The following is a 14,687-nucleotide window of genomic DNA, read 5'->3' as shown; positions in this document are numbered from 1 at the left end:
AGAGACGCCTTTTGCCGATACCTCTTGGGAATAGAGTGTCTTATGTTTTCACTTCCTTCTGAAGCTTAGTACAGTCAGTCAGTCCACCTACCCATTCATTCATTCACTTATTCAGTCACTCTTTTGCCCAGGCTTCCAGCTCTGGGCCACACATAATTCTCATCATGCTTGACTCTTCTGGAAGAAGATCTAGGAATGACTTTAAAGGGCCCCAGTGGGAGCCTGCAAATGTGGGACTTTTATGGACTCCAGCTCTTAAAGCCTTTGAGGACCCCTCCCACTTTCCCATCTCTCTTCTCTGATATTGCAGCCACTTTTCCCATGATGTGCTGCTCCCCAATCCCTGGGGGTCCTGATGGACCTGTCAATCATATGAATCCACCGTCCCTTGATAATGATGAGGCTCCAGGCCCAGTCAATCAGAATAGCCCTCCATGAGGCACTACTGTGATTAATTCAAGGAGGCACAAATGCTCCTGGTATGGTCAGTTAGAGGCTGTCCTGTGACGTTTCTGCCAGAGCTAACAAGGAAAATACACTCTCTCAATTGTTGTTGCTAAATTGAGAGAATATGAGTCTGAAACCACCCGTCGCCTTCTTGCCTGCTCCATAGTGAAGGGACTTGTGTGTGGAATAGAACCGGTCAGAGAGCACACAGGCCAGGAGGAGGAGGAGAGAGAGTCCTGATGATTTAACTGACCCCTGGGCCCCCTCTGCAGAAGTCAGCCCCAAACATGGCCATTTACATAAGCCGGTACATTCTTTTCCCCCTTGTCCTCAAATGAATTTGATTTGAACTTGCAACCAACAATTTCCTCATTGATTTGCATTGACAATGTCCTTGGCCAGATGGGGCATTAAAGAATAGAAGCACAGGATGACTGCACTAGCCCTCTTTGCATCCAGAACTCCGATCTGGAAGGTGCCTGGGTCAGGACACCGTTCCAGGGCTCTTGGTCCAGTCCCAGGCGATGCTCGTCAGCCCTGTCATGGGCACCACACTCCAGCAAGGCAGCTGCAGCACACAGAGCATCTTCTTAGACCCCGCCCCAGACTTCAGCTGTCCTTGACTGGAAGAGAGTCTGGGTGGTACTGCAGTTTTTAGATGCATGGAGCATCTTTTGGCCCTTTTGTTCCGGCTCTGAGAGTAGACTGGCCTGGCCCCTTGTAAGGCTGGAGGGTGCCTGGACATTTGAGAGAAGGGAATCTGAGAGGCAGGGCTCCTGGTCACTTGAGCATGTGGGGGCCAGAACCTTGCTCTTTTGGCCATTACTGGGAGGGGCATTACTTTGGCTATGAAGTTAGCTACCTCACCAGATCCACCAGACCACAAGGGAGAGGTCAAGCTTCCAGGCTGTGAGTTGGACCTTTTACAACATTTAGGAAGGGGGAGGTAACTGAAAGCCACAGGACATACACAGATGAAAACAAGACAAGATAGTCTTGCCCTCTAGGAGCCCATGACCCTTGGTTAGAAGACCCTCTCCCAAACAGAAAGCTACAATGCAGTGTGGACTGAGGCACGTCTTTTTATTTACTTTTTATTTTACTTTATTTACTTTGTGGTAAAATATACATAAACATAAAATTTACAATTCTAACCATTTTTGTGGGGGTGTTTTGTAGGGGGAGTGGAATACACTGTTCATCATGTAGAATCTTAGTTCGCTGACCAGGGATTGAACCCATGCTTCTGCATTGGAAGAGCACAGACTTCACTAAACTTCCAGGGACGTCCTCATTTTATTTTAACCATCTTTAAGTGTTCCGGCATTAAGTATATTCAGAATGTTGTATATCTATCACCACTATATATATCCAGAAGTTTTTCATCATAGAGATGGCATCAGGCCTGAGTACAGAGAGCATTAGGGGTCAAATGACCTGGGCAGACATGGCCCACAGTAGCTGGGTGACACTGGGCAAGTTACTCTTCAATAACGCTGTTATCACAAAGTACTATTCAACCTGAGGGTCATTAGGGGATATTGCAATGAGAATATATTATTGCTGTTATGTGTGAGTTAGTTGTTCTGGCCCTTCTGTCCTCAGTGGGAACTCTGTTATGTTTTTTGAATAAAACTTGCAAAATGAAACACAACTGAAAATGGAAAAATCTCTGGCTAGAGCAGCTCAATTTCCAATGGCTTGGGACATCAAAGTGGCCCCAGTATCTGGGGACTGCTGAAGCACTCTAAATAAAATAGACATTGAACTCCAGCAGCTCATTTCCTTAACAAAGATTGGAGTGATCAGAGAAATGACACTGCAGGAATCTATTTTACCGACCAAGATTGGAAACATAAGAGAAAATGAAATTCCATCCCTTCAATCTGCAAATTGAAGTTTTTCAACAACCTGGCCAAGAGGAATTGCTCTGTGTCCGCTTATCATGCAGCCAGGTCATGTTAGCTGAGCTCCCCTCCAGAAGGGTCAGCTCGCCCCAGGGGCCTCCAGGTTCTTGCTGGCCCAACCAGGGTCTGGAGTGCTTTGACCCACAACAGATAGTCCCCTGGGGCAATCCTTTGAAATTTCTCCAGAAATGCTGGCCCCTGGCACAGACAATCTTCCCCCAGTATCTTCCACAGTCTGACACCATTCTAGGGCCTTATGCCTAAGGGACTCTATTCACCTACCCCCTATCACCCAGATGGAAAAGGGCTGGACAAATAATAGCCAACTCCATGATAGTCTTTAAAACATATTGATTCTATGCACATGATCTAAACCTGTATAGGAACACCCTATGAGCCAGCAACTCCTTCCTGGGTTTTGTTAGTTTGTATTAGTTAGCTACTGCTGCATAACAAACTGCCTCAAAGTTTAATGGTTTAAAACAATGATAAACAGCCTCGATCTCAGTTTCTGTAGGTCAGGGTAGTTTTGTGCACTTTTGTTGGATGCTTCTAGCTTATGTGAGTTTGCAGTCAAGACATTAGTTGAGGCTGTCATCTGAAGGCTAGACTGAGGCTGAAGGACCCAGCTCCAAGGCATTTCACTCACACAAACAGCAAGCCAGTGCTGGTTGTTGACAGGATGCCTGCTTCTCACCACATGCATATGAAGCTAGCGCCTTCACAGCATAGCAGCTGCTGTCCTCCAAGTGAGTGATCCAAGAGTGAAGCCTGTTTGTAATATCATTTATGACTTCACCTTGGAAGTCACATTCCAGCGTTTCTGCAAAACCCTACTGGTACACAGGGCAGCCCTGTTCAAAGCGGAAGGGTGTGAATTCCAGGAGGCAGGAAACACTGGGCCGTCTTGGAGGATGACAATGACGCAGACGCATATCCCACAAAAATCCTCACCAGGATCATAAGCTGACGTGTGCAAGGATGTCCACCGCAACATTACACAGGGTGGCCAGGAGTCGAAGTGCTCTGGGCAGACAAGGAGATGCAGAGGACATGCACGATGGGTCCTGTGCGGCAGGTCAAAGAAAGGGATTAAATGGACACATGGCACCATGGATGCATCTTAGAAACATGGTACTTTGTTAAAAAAAAAAAAAAAAAGTAAAGTATAGAGTGAGCTCTATAGCACCATTCCATTTACATCAGTTAAAACAACAAAACATTTTGCAGGGACACATACAGACTACAAGATACACGTTGAACCTATTAAAAGTAGCTGCCTGGAGCACAGGTAGAAAAGAGAAATGGAAGGTTTTTTGTCATGCTGCACAGCATGCGGGCTCTTAGTTCCCCCACCAGGCATAGAATCTGTGCCCTCTGTAGTGGAAGCACAAAGTCTTAACCACTGGACGGCCAGGGAAGTCCTGGGGATGCAGATTAACAGGGCTGAATAACAAATGCAAACAAATGCGTAGGGCTTTATGGGGACGGGTAAGAGGTGTGCCGTTACCTAAGAAATAAATAACTCAGTCCTCTGCCCCCCTGAGACTGAAAAGTTTTCCTTATGCCCCTCGCACAAGGAAAGATACCCCTTTCCCTACAGCTGGGTGACCTGGAGTGACCCTGTCTACTACACAGCTCCCTTCAGAGTAGCTGATTTGTTGCTGTTGGTTGGTTGGTTTTGCTTTGAATCCAAACCTTTGTCTCCAATCCACGTTTTCCTTAAAATTTCAAACTCCATTCCCACCTGGGCATTACACAAACCAGTTCTCTCTCAGGGCAGGGCCCCACCATCCTCCCAGCCATGCCATCAGAAACCATGCTATCCTCCATTCTCCTGCCCTCTCACTCAGCCCCATGTCTCGTGGGGCACCCTGTACATAGCAGCTCAAACTGTCATCATCCCATACTTAGCAGATAGAATCTTTTTGTCTGCAACATGGAAACATAAGTGATACTTGTCTATCAGCTAAGACACTTTGAGTTGCAAGTAACATACAAATTACTCAAACTGGTTCCAGCAAAAACAAGCAAACGGGTCACCAGGCCTTGGTTTCTACCTTCAGACTCTGCTCTGGGCTCCCCCTTGGGAAGATATCACCTACCCAGAGCTCTCAGAGAGGCTCTCCTCTCACGGTCACAAGCTGGAGGCAGAAACTCCTGGTCTATCCTTTCAACTTCTCATCCTTGAGAGAAGAGTCAGATCTTGTTTCCAAGCATCACTGGCTCTCCCTGGGTCATGTGACCATCCCTGAAACAACCACCATGGCCAGGGAAATGCTCTGATTGGCCAGGTCTGAGTCGTATGTCACACCTCTGCACTGGGGTAGTCACCCACAGAAATGCAAGGAGTGACAGCTGGGGAGGATGGCAGGACACAGTGACCAGCTAAGTGGCAGATGGAAGCTGGGTGGCTCCAGAGGCAACGATCACCACGACCTCCTGGAGTGTCATGAGGACACAGGGAGAGCGTGTGCCTGCACACAGAACATTCTCAGCAAATGTGACTCTCGCCAGCACCTACCTCAGTATCAGCGTTATTAACTTCAGTTAACATTTGAGCATACTGATATGTTTAAAAGCTGGAAATTCCAAAATTTGGCAGCCCAAGTATACACAAACCCTCAATACCTTTAAAACTTCTCAGCAACTTTAGATAACGGCCAATCAGTACCACCCATAATTCTATTTTGCTTCCATAAGTTAAAAACTTTTACATGTCACAGCTGTCTAATGGGTACATGCAGTATCCCAGAAAGCATCTCTGTTTTCCATTTAAAACACTGTATTAAAGTGAATCAAAGTCTTGGGAAGAAGAAATAGTCTCATTTATCAGAACTCCTGTAGCTCTTCTGGTTGGTTCCACAGACATAAGTCAGGTCCAAAATTTTATCCAGGATCTTGTCTTATTCTTCAAGTTTTTCTATGTCGAAATCTTCCCACTTCAACTCAAACCTGAGCTCCAAGAAGCTGAGAGCTTATCTACGCTTACCCCAAGTCCCCTGAAACAATCTTCTTGGGTGAATGTTCTGATTTGGCCGGCTGGCTGATTGGTAGTCTGGCTGGCCAGCCCACTGTCTGGCCGGCCGGCTGACTGACAGTGCAGCCTGGATCCCAGTAGCTGGCAGAATTCCCATCTGTCTGCACAGCCCACACACCCCCAGCCCCCTGCCAACCAGGGCTTAGGCTCCGGCCTTTGGAGGCTCCATTTGTGCCATTAACGGCAACTTCAGCGACAGCTGCCGGGAGCAGGTGCAAAGCCAAACAGAGCCCGGCTCTGGAGAGAAATCTTTTACTCGTCAAGCCAGCTGTAGAGACAGTGAAGAGAAGTGGGAGGGGGAACAGTTCTTCCTGAAAGCCAGCTCAGAGCAGGGAAAGTTCGATCTGGGCCTTTTTCATCATTGAGTCGATCAGTTGGATGGGCCAGCTGGATGGCCACCCAGCCACACCAGAGCCAAACATCCCTCATCACGGGAACTAGGATCATCCCACCTGCTCCTCTCACTGCCAAGGAGTCCTTGTCCCACCTCCAAATCCAGATCACCCTCCTTATAGTGAGGGGAGGGGACACCTGGGACTGAAGCAAAGGGACAAGCATTTAGAGCCTCCAGCCATCACCTGAAGCCTTGCACATGAGACATGCAGAGTCCCAGTCTCCACTCTAGACCTCTTGAGTCAGAATCTGCAGTTTAACAATTTCCCCAGAGAATATATGTGTACATCCAAGTCTGAGAAGCACTGGTTTGGAGACTCAGGCAGCTATTTAATCCTTAAAAATTTTTTTCTTAAGTATTTGTTTGTTTGGCTGCACTGAATCTTAGTTACAGCCTTCAGGATCCTTCACTGTGGCATGCCAGGTGGTGCAAGTGGTAAAGAACCCTCCTGCCAATGCAGGAGACATAAGAGACACGAGTTCAATCCCTGGGTCAGGAAGATCCCTGGAGGAGGGTATGGCAACCCACTCCAGTATTCTGGCCTGGAAAATCCCATGGACAGAGGAGCCTGGTGGGCAACAGTCTATAGGATCTCAAAGAGTCGGACATGACTGCAGTGACTTGCCACCACGCACATGAACCCTTAGTTGTGGCATGTGGGATCTAGTACCCTGACCAGGGATTGAACCCTGGCCCCCTGCATTGGGATTGTGGAGTTTTAGCCACTGGACCACCAGGGAAGACCTGAATGCTTCAGAGTTTTTATGGAGCTTCTGCTCTGTGCCTGGCATTGTTGTAGGCTCCACAGGTACCTTAGTGACAGGAGAAAATGCCTCAGCTCTGTGCAGCTTACTTTCTAGTGGAGAGAAACACAATCAATTAGATAAATATATAAAAGAAACAGCGTGCTAGTGGGTGGTAACTTTTAAGAGGAAAACCAAACAGGAAGAGCAACAAGCAGAGGATGCAAGCTGGGGAGGGAGCAGGTGTAAGGAGAATGCCTTGTTGAGAGGTGGTGATGGAAGGAGGACCTGGGAGGAAGTGAGTCCAAGAGGAGGGGCTGGGGAGTGACCAGATAGTTGCAGGGAGGGAATTCCCAGGAGTAGGACTTTCTATTTTAAAATCAAAGCAGGGGCTTCCCTGGTGGCTCAGTAATAAAGAATCAGCCTGCCAATGTAGGAGTCACAGGTTCAATCCCACATGCAGTGCCACAGAGCAACTAACCCCGGGCAGAACTACTGAGCCTGTGCTCTGGAGCCCAGGAACCGCAACTGCTGAAGCCAGTGCTCGGCAACAAGAGAAGCCAGCTCAGTGAGAAGCCCATGCACCGCAACTATAGTGTAGCCCCTACTCTCTGCAACTAGAGAAAAGCCCTTGAAGCAATGAAGACCCAGTGCAGCTATAAATAAATAAATAAAATTTTAAAGTAAATAAATAAATGAAGCCAAGGCAGTCCCGGGCAAACAGGGACAGATGGTTACCCTGGAATGAGGGCAAGGGTAGTAGATGCGCTCAGAAGAGGGGGCACCCTCCTGGAGACTCACTCCTCACAGTGTGGTCCTCGTCTGCGCAGCATCACATCCCTGGGGAATGGGGGTGTCGTGAAGGCAATGGCACCCCACTCCAAGTACTCTTGCCTGGAAAATCCCACGGATGGAGGAGCCTGGTGGGCTGCAGTCTATGGGGTTGCTAAGAGTCAGACATGACTGAGCGACTTCACTTTCACTTTTCACTTTCATGCATTGGAGAAGGAAATGGCAACCCACTCCAGTGTTCTTGCCTGGAGAATCCCAGGGACGGGGAAGCCTGGTGGGTTGCCATCTATGGGGTCGCACAGAGTTGGACACGACTGAGGCGACTTAGCAGCAGCATTATTAGAAACGCAGAATTTCAAGCCTTGCCCCAGACCTCCTGAATCAGAATCTGCATTTCCTAAGAGCCCCCAGGGAATCCAGTTGCATGTAAGCTCCTTCTAGACATCTTTTCTTCTCTAATTAATTTTTATTGGAGTATAGTTGCTTTACAATGATGTGTTAGTTTCGACCGTACAGAAAAGTGAATCAGCTATGGGTATACACATATCCCCTCCTTTTGGGATTTCCTTCCCATTTATGTCACCACAGAGCAACGAGTTTCCTGAGATATACAGTAGGTGCTCATTAGTTATCCATTTTATACATGGTATCAATAGTGTATGGACTTCCTATAGCTCAGATGGTAAAGAATCTGCCTGCAATGCAGGAGGCCTGGGTTTGATCCCTGGGTCAGGAAGACCCTCTGGAGAAGGGAATGGCAATGCACTCCAGTATTCCGGACTGGAGAAGCCCATGGACAGAGGAGCCTGGCGGGCTACAGTCTGTGAAGTCTCAGAGTCAGATACGACTGAGCGACTAACACTACTATCAATAAGGTATATGTGTCGATCTTAAAATCCTAATCTCCCAACTCACCCCTTCCCCCCACTTATAAAAAGCCTAGGAATATAGAAGATCAAGCTCTTCTAGACTTTTTATAAGGACTTTGACACTTCTTCGGAGTTGTGAAATCATCACCCATGACATGATTTATCATTTAACAGACTCCTGAATTGAAAATAAATTGAGAGGGGAGGGCGCCAACTAAGAGAGGCCTGATTACAATCCAGGTGAACAAAGATAGCGACTGCTGGTCTCAGGCTGGTCACGACAGAGGTTGTGAAAGCAGTCGGATTCTAAATGTATTTTTAAAGGTGAGTGTGGGTTTACCAAGTCTCTGAGGAGATAAGTACATGAGCTACTTTTCACAACAAGCTTTCTCTTAAGTTCACCTCCCTTGTATTTCTTGCAGTAATTTCCTTCCTTTGCCAACATTTGGTGGGGGTCGGGGAGCAGACTGGTTGCTGGAAGTCCCTGTGCCACGGGAATGAGGCGGGGTCCATGCGACATGCTCTCTGGTGAAGAAAACCCCAGGGGCTCCAGGAGTCCAAGGGAAGAACCACTCAGGCTGGGTGGGAGTGGGGTTCAGGGAAATGTTCCCCCAAAGGACTTGTTCTCACAGCAAAGCTAAATCTCAAGGAACCTGAGGTGAAGGATGCTGCAGATGCAGGAAGCAGCCCCTGCGAGTCCCCAAGGGCAGGACAGAACATTCCCAGTGCGGGATCAATGGGGTCACTCTGGCCCTGGGTCCTCAAGTCCCCGCAGCCTCCCCACTGTCCATAGAAACAAATGCAATCTCTGTAGCCTGAAATTCAGTGCCATCCTCATTCAAGCCTAAATATATTTTCAATTTTATTTCCCAGTTCTCCCTTGCAGCTCTAACTCACCTCTGTGACCCCACACGAACACATCCACTCCTGGCTCCCTGCCAGGACCAGCCCTCCACCTGGGCAAGAAGGCCACTGCCCTGGACTTGGCTCTTCCTGTGGCCCCTCTCTGCCCACACCCCTCTCCTTGGAGTGGGCAGTCTATGGGGTCACAAGGAAGTGTCCACCTGAGCCCACACACCCCCTCAATGCCGTTACCAACCCAGGTCCTTGGTCTTTGTAGTCAATAGCAATTGATAAGAGGCCAGACAAGAAATTCAGGCTCGGCTTTCCTGGGACTCGTGCTGCAGATGGGGCAAAAACAGGCAACCGGCGCCCTTGCTTGCTCTCCACTCTCTGAGGAGGGCGGCCTCCTTCCTTAAGTGGCATAAAGGTGGGGTGAATCGGTGGGTCTGGGTTGGGTGAAGGGGCAGCTTAGGTGGTCTGCCCACCCCCTTGGTGGTGCTGAGTGCAGGAATCACACACAGCACCCTGATTTTGCTCCCCGCATCTCAGAAATGGGAGTTCGTCTATGGCCTTTTTGTATCTTATTGTTCATAACTGCCTGGACTGTGCATGCGTGCAGTTATTTGTAGTCCCTTATAGATTCTTTTGTATTGTTGCTTGAGGAGACATTTGTCCAAGTGCAAGAACACAAGCAGAGGGTCTCAGGTCTTAGCCTATCTCAGTGCCACATTTCAACATCTAGAGCTCAGACAGCCCCAGCTTCCTTCCACGGCCTGCACAGGCCTCTTTCCAGACCAATCCCCTGAAGGTGAACAGGAAGGGTCAGCATGTGCACCCCAGGCCAGCCATTTGCAAGGACTCGGACTTCGATGTATGTGTGCTGAGGTGTCTACTCGATGTGGGAGGGAGTCAGGGGTGAAAAGAGAAAGTGAAAGGCTACAGGCTTGCTCTTCTCCATCTCACTCCAGTGCAAAATTCCAAAGATGGTGAAAATTCTGAACAGGAACCTGCCTTCAGGTCATTATGAAGGTCCATTCGTCCAGATGAACAGAGAAATGTGTTTTATTTAACAGATAGATAGTGGGAGTTATGACTCTTTAATATTTAGCCATATGGCCTGTGGCCTCCATTTGGGTTCTTGCCTTGGGCCCCACAAAGGTTCCAGTCAGGCCTGTGCCATAGGTACAACCCTGCTGCTCTCCTGCAGGGAAGCTCCTCCCCTTCTCCACTTCTATCTGAACCCAAAATGCACTCAAGGCCCATGTGGAGATCACCTGTCCCTTTAGACTGCCATCAATCCTTTCGACTCAGCTGGTACCTGAAACTTTCTCTTCTGGAAGAAACCCATCCCCTTCTGTTTAGATGGGGCTGAGCAACTAGGGACTACCGAAAAAAGCCTGTCTCCCTGTGATGGAGAGACAAGCCAGCGCAGGAAGAAGGAAGCTCAAACCGTCGTGGATCAGGAGGGAGACCAAGCTCAAGGAACCTGTGGCAGCTCCTGGATCCATCCATACCTGATCCTAGCACTCCCTTGGCCTTCACAATTACCTCCAATAAATGCCCACCTTTTTGATTAAGCTGATTGGAGTTGGATTTCTGTTACTGGCAACTGAAAAGAGCCTTACTAATCATTCTAAATCATACACTCGGGTGTCAGAGCCTGAAGGAGTCTTAGAAACCATCTGTCCAACTTCCTCTATTCAACATGTAACAAATCTGGGACTCAGAAAGGTGAAGTAGCTTGGTCCAGTTCACATAGTAAATCCAGGCCAGAATTGAGACAGGAATATAGATCTTATTTTTAAGCCATGACCCCATTTTTCCTCTCCATGGCCCCTTCCTCAAGTGGCCCAAACCAGAGCTGTGCGACCTCCTTCCTCTCAGCTTGAGATGTGTCCCCATGTATCTCCGGATCTTGTCCTGCATTTGTATTATCACTTCATTGGTCCTAGTGGGTGCTGTATCCAAATTCAAATAGCAAATCCCTTAAGGGAGGAATCCCTGCTTTCCCTCATTCTGAAACACCCTACTGGTCTAAGCACATCTCCCAGCCCAGGGTAGGCACTGAATGAGCCCTTGGTAATTTGCCAGTCAAAGGCCTTGATGCTTGATTGACCATATCCAGCCTCCTTTTCCATCCAAGGCTCCATCTTTGAGTTAATGTTTCTCAGAGGCAAGACTTTCTCAGTTCAACAGGCTATTCCCAGGCCATTAGGAGCGACTACAATCAGAGGTAGCAGTGCTCAGTAGCTTTTTTTTTCTCCGTTTCCTTTTGTTTTCAATTTTCTGCCTGTGGAGTCTTTTTTTTTTTTTTTCCTTCCTCCTTCTTTAACAGCCCAACTTGCTAAATTGCACATCACCAGCAACTCCTGTGAGTTTAGTCCTTAAGTGTTACATTTCTGTAACAGATACTCCAAAAGCAGCACTTATTTTCAGGAGGAGGTTGGTGAGGCACGCTAAAATTACATTTCCATTTCTGTTCCTATGTTTTTAAGCTGTTATTTTAGCATTTCTGACTAGTTCACAGTTGACACCTACTGATGGAAAATTAAATGAAACTTGGCCAAGACAGAGCCTTCTCTCTCCTCCCAGGCTGGGAACTAGCTCCTTTTTTAACGAGACGCAGCTGTGGAGGGGCCAAAAGACTGAGTTTTCAAAAGGCAAGATCCTGCTGTGCTGTCTCAGCTCTGCTGCTCACTAGTTCTTGGACCTGGATCGAGAACCAGGTGATTCAGAGGAATCACCTACACTCTCAGAAACTTGTTTATCTTCTCTGTCAAGTGGGAATCATACCTGCAAAAACTGGGTTATCGCGACGCTTTCCGTTATGTGAAAATATCAGTCCAGACACTGACAACATGAATCTGATACCATGAAGATTCTTGGCACACAGTAGGTGCTCAATGGATGTTAGTTTTTTGTAGGTCTTAGTTCTTTTTTCCTTAGCCATTTGATAGCATTTGAATTGGCTTATGCTCCAAACTGGCTACCCAGGTTGTGCTAGGGGTAAAGAACCCACCTGCCAATGCAGGAGACGAAAGAGACGTGGGTTCGACCCCTGGGTGGGGAAGATCCCCTAGAGGAAGGCATGGCAACCCACTCCATATTCTTGCCTGGAGAATCCCATGGACAGAGGAGCCTGGCAGGCTACAGTCCATAGGGTCACAAAGAGTCTGACATGACTGAAATGACTTATCGTGCACCAAACTGGCCAAGTGATTAAATACGGACGTTTTTTAAATATATTTACTTATTTGGCTGCATTGTGTCTTAGTTGAGGCCTGTGGGATCTTCAGTTGCAGCTTAAGAGATCTTTACTTGCGGCATGGGAACTCTTACTTGCAGCATGGGATCTAATTCCCTGACCAGGTATAGAGCTTGGGCACCCTGCATTGGGAGCATGGAGTCTTAGCCACTGGACCATCAGGGAAATACCTCAATATGGGAATTATGGGATTCCTCTCCTTCTCAGTTAAATTGGCAAACCATGCCCCCAAATACAGGCGACACTAAGGCTGTGGGGTTAGGCTCAGTTAAAACCCTTCAGCCTCACCCTTCTGTTCTGGAGATCAAGCCTAAAATCTGTAACGCTACGCACAGCAGAGGCAGCTCCCACCTTCCTCGCCCTCTCCTGCCACAGCCCCACCTGAATCTTTGTTCATACATTTCCACCTGCCCAGTAGGCCCTTTCCCTGGCTGACTCCCCTTCAGACTGCAGCACAGTTTCATTACACCTTGTCTTTGGGCTCCTACCATGCCTTGCACCTCCCTTTTAGGACTAGTATTGATGGTCTTGCCTGTCTGTGCCTCCCACTAGACTTTGAACCTAGCTGGAAAGAATTGTGCCCTGTTCATCTTTTATCTTTGGTGCCAGCAAAATGCTTGGCATACATAGAAGCTCAAAAAATATTAAAGCATAAGCAGATTAGTACTTTAAAATAGGTGAAAATAGGTGAGGAAGCTTCCATAAGTAAAGTCAGACATTCTCCTGCCATTAAGATAGAAATTCAATGTAACTCTAACCTATATTCTAATGGGGTTTTAATTCTGAAGTTTGTCGAAAGAGTAAATTCATAAGAAAAAGCAAAATAAACTTGAAAACCTATTCTGCAAAACATCAAAATATGTTATAAGGCTTTACCAATTAAAACAGTTGATTTTGGTAGAAGAGTGGGCAAGTGGATTGATGAATGTAACTCAAGAGTCCAGTTACTAATATGTTAGTTGCTCATTTGTATCCGACTCTTTGCAACCCTATGGACTAGTGACAACAAGCTCTTCTGTCCATGGGATTACCCAGGCAAGAATACTGGAGTGGGTTGCCATTCCCTTCTCCAGGGGATCTTCCTGACCCAGGGATTGAACCCAGGTCTCCTGCATTGCAGACAAATTCTTTACCAAGCCACCATAGGGTTCACAGGTCCATAGGTATATATTTTAGTATATACCTATGAATATATGAGAATTGAGGATGTGATAAGCTTGGCATTTAATATCAGCAGGAAAAGATGGCCTATTTTTTAAAAAATAGAAAATCAATAATCAGCTGTTCATATGGAAAAAAGCAAAGACATCAGTCACAATAGGCTGTACTGTGTCATGGTGATGAACTGCCTCAAAACCTCAGCGACCTAACCCGCTGAAGGCTGAGTCATGGCTGGGGCATGTCTGCTTACATGTCGGTAGGGTGGCTCTGCTCATTAAAGGAGCACAGGAACCAGCTGATGAAGCAGCCGCCGTCTCCAACATCGCCATGGAAGGGCTGGGCATGGACTGGAAGGTCTTGCATTAGCAATTAAGTGCGTGGTCCTGAAGTGACCCCATCAATTCCGCTTACAACTAGGGCTAGAGCTAGTCACACAGCCCCACCTAACCACAAGGAGTGCAGGAAGTGAAATTCTACCATATGCTGTGAAGAGAAGAGAACCAAAAGGGTGCTGTGGTGAAGACCATAATGACTATGTACTGCCTTCCCCAGTTAATGCTTTGATCCCTCAAAAAAGTACTTTTAATTTTTTTAAAGCATTAGCAAATACAGGGTACATTTTTTTTCTTTTACTCTTGGAAAGGAAGATGACTTCCTATTCAAGGCATTAAATTCAGAAGCCATAAAAAAACACTTTTGCATGTCAAAATATAAATGAAGATAAAGGATAAGCAATAGAGCAGAGAAAATATTTGTACCATCATGCATAACTGACAAAGGGTATATGCCCATAATATATAAAAAGTTCTTGAAAATCAATAAGAAGAATCAGTATGTAGCATAATAGGCACAGGGTAAATGGCCTTATTTAGAGGACTGGGAAAAATAGACATGTTCATACACTTGTTAGAAGTAAAGTGATTTTTTTTTTTCTTGTCTAAGAGTAATTTGAAAGTTCCTATGGACGTGTCAAACGTATATACATTTAATGCAGTAATTCCTCCAAGTCCTTACACAAAATACTATTCGTAAACATGTAGTGCACAATGTTATCATACAAAATGTTATTTGCAGACGTATTTAGACCCTGCTGATCATTACAGAATTACCAGTAATGGGAAAAATGTATTACTTTTAAAACAAAAAATTTTAATCAATTCATTTATTGTTTTTGACTGTGCTGGGTCTTTGTCGCTGCGTGGGCTTTCCTCTAGTTGCAGTGACCT

At 46.8% G+C, this 14,687-nt stretch overlaps 1 long non-coding RNA gene across 1 annotated transcript in view; it reads right to left on the bottom strand.

Moving 5' to 3' along the window:
• Positions 1-1,511: 1,511 nt before the first annotated feature.
• Positions 1,512-14,687, bottom strand: part of LOC132660118 (uncharacterized) — a 70,627-nt gene continuing 57,451 nt past the window's right edge. Inside the window, exon 3 of the long non-coding RNA XR_009601339.1 lies at positions 1,512-3,421. This is a non-coding gene — a long non-coding RNA (uncharacterized LOC132660118). The remainder of the gene's footprint in view (positions 3,422-14,687) is intronic.

This window comes from Ovis aries, chromosome 7 (genome assembly GCF_016772045.2).
Source record: "Ovis aries strain OAR_USU_Benz2616 breed Rambouillet chromosome 7, ARS-UI_Ramb_v3.0, whole genome shotgun sequence".
In the NCBI taxonomy this organism is placed as follows: domain Eukaryota; kingdom Metazoa; phylum Chordata; class Mammalia; order Artiodactyla; family Bovidae; genus Ovis; species Ovis aries.
The sequence above is the reverse complement of the archived record's forward strand: the minus strand, read 5'-3'. Positions and strand labels throughout refer to the sequence as shown.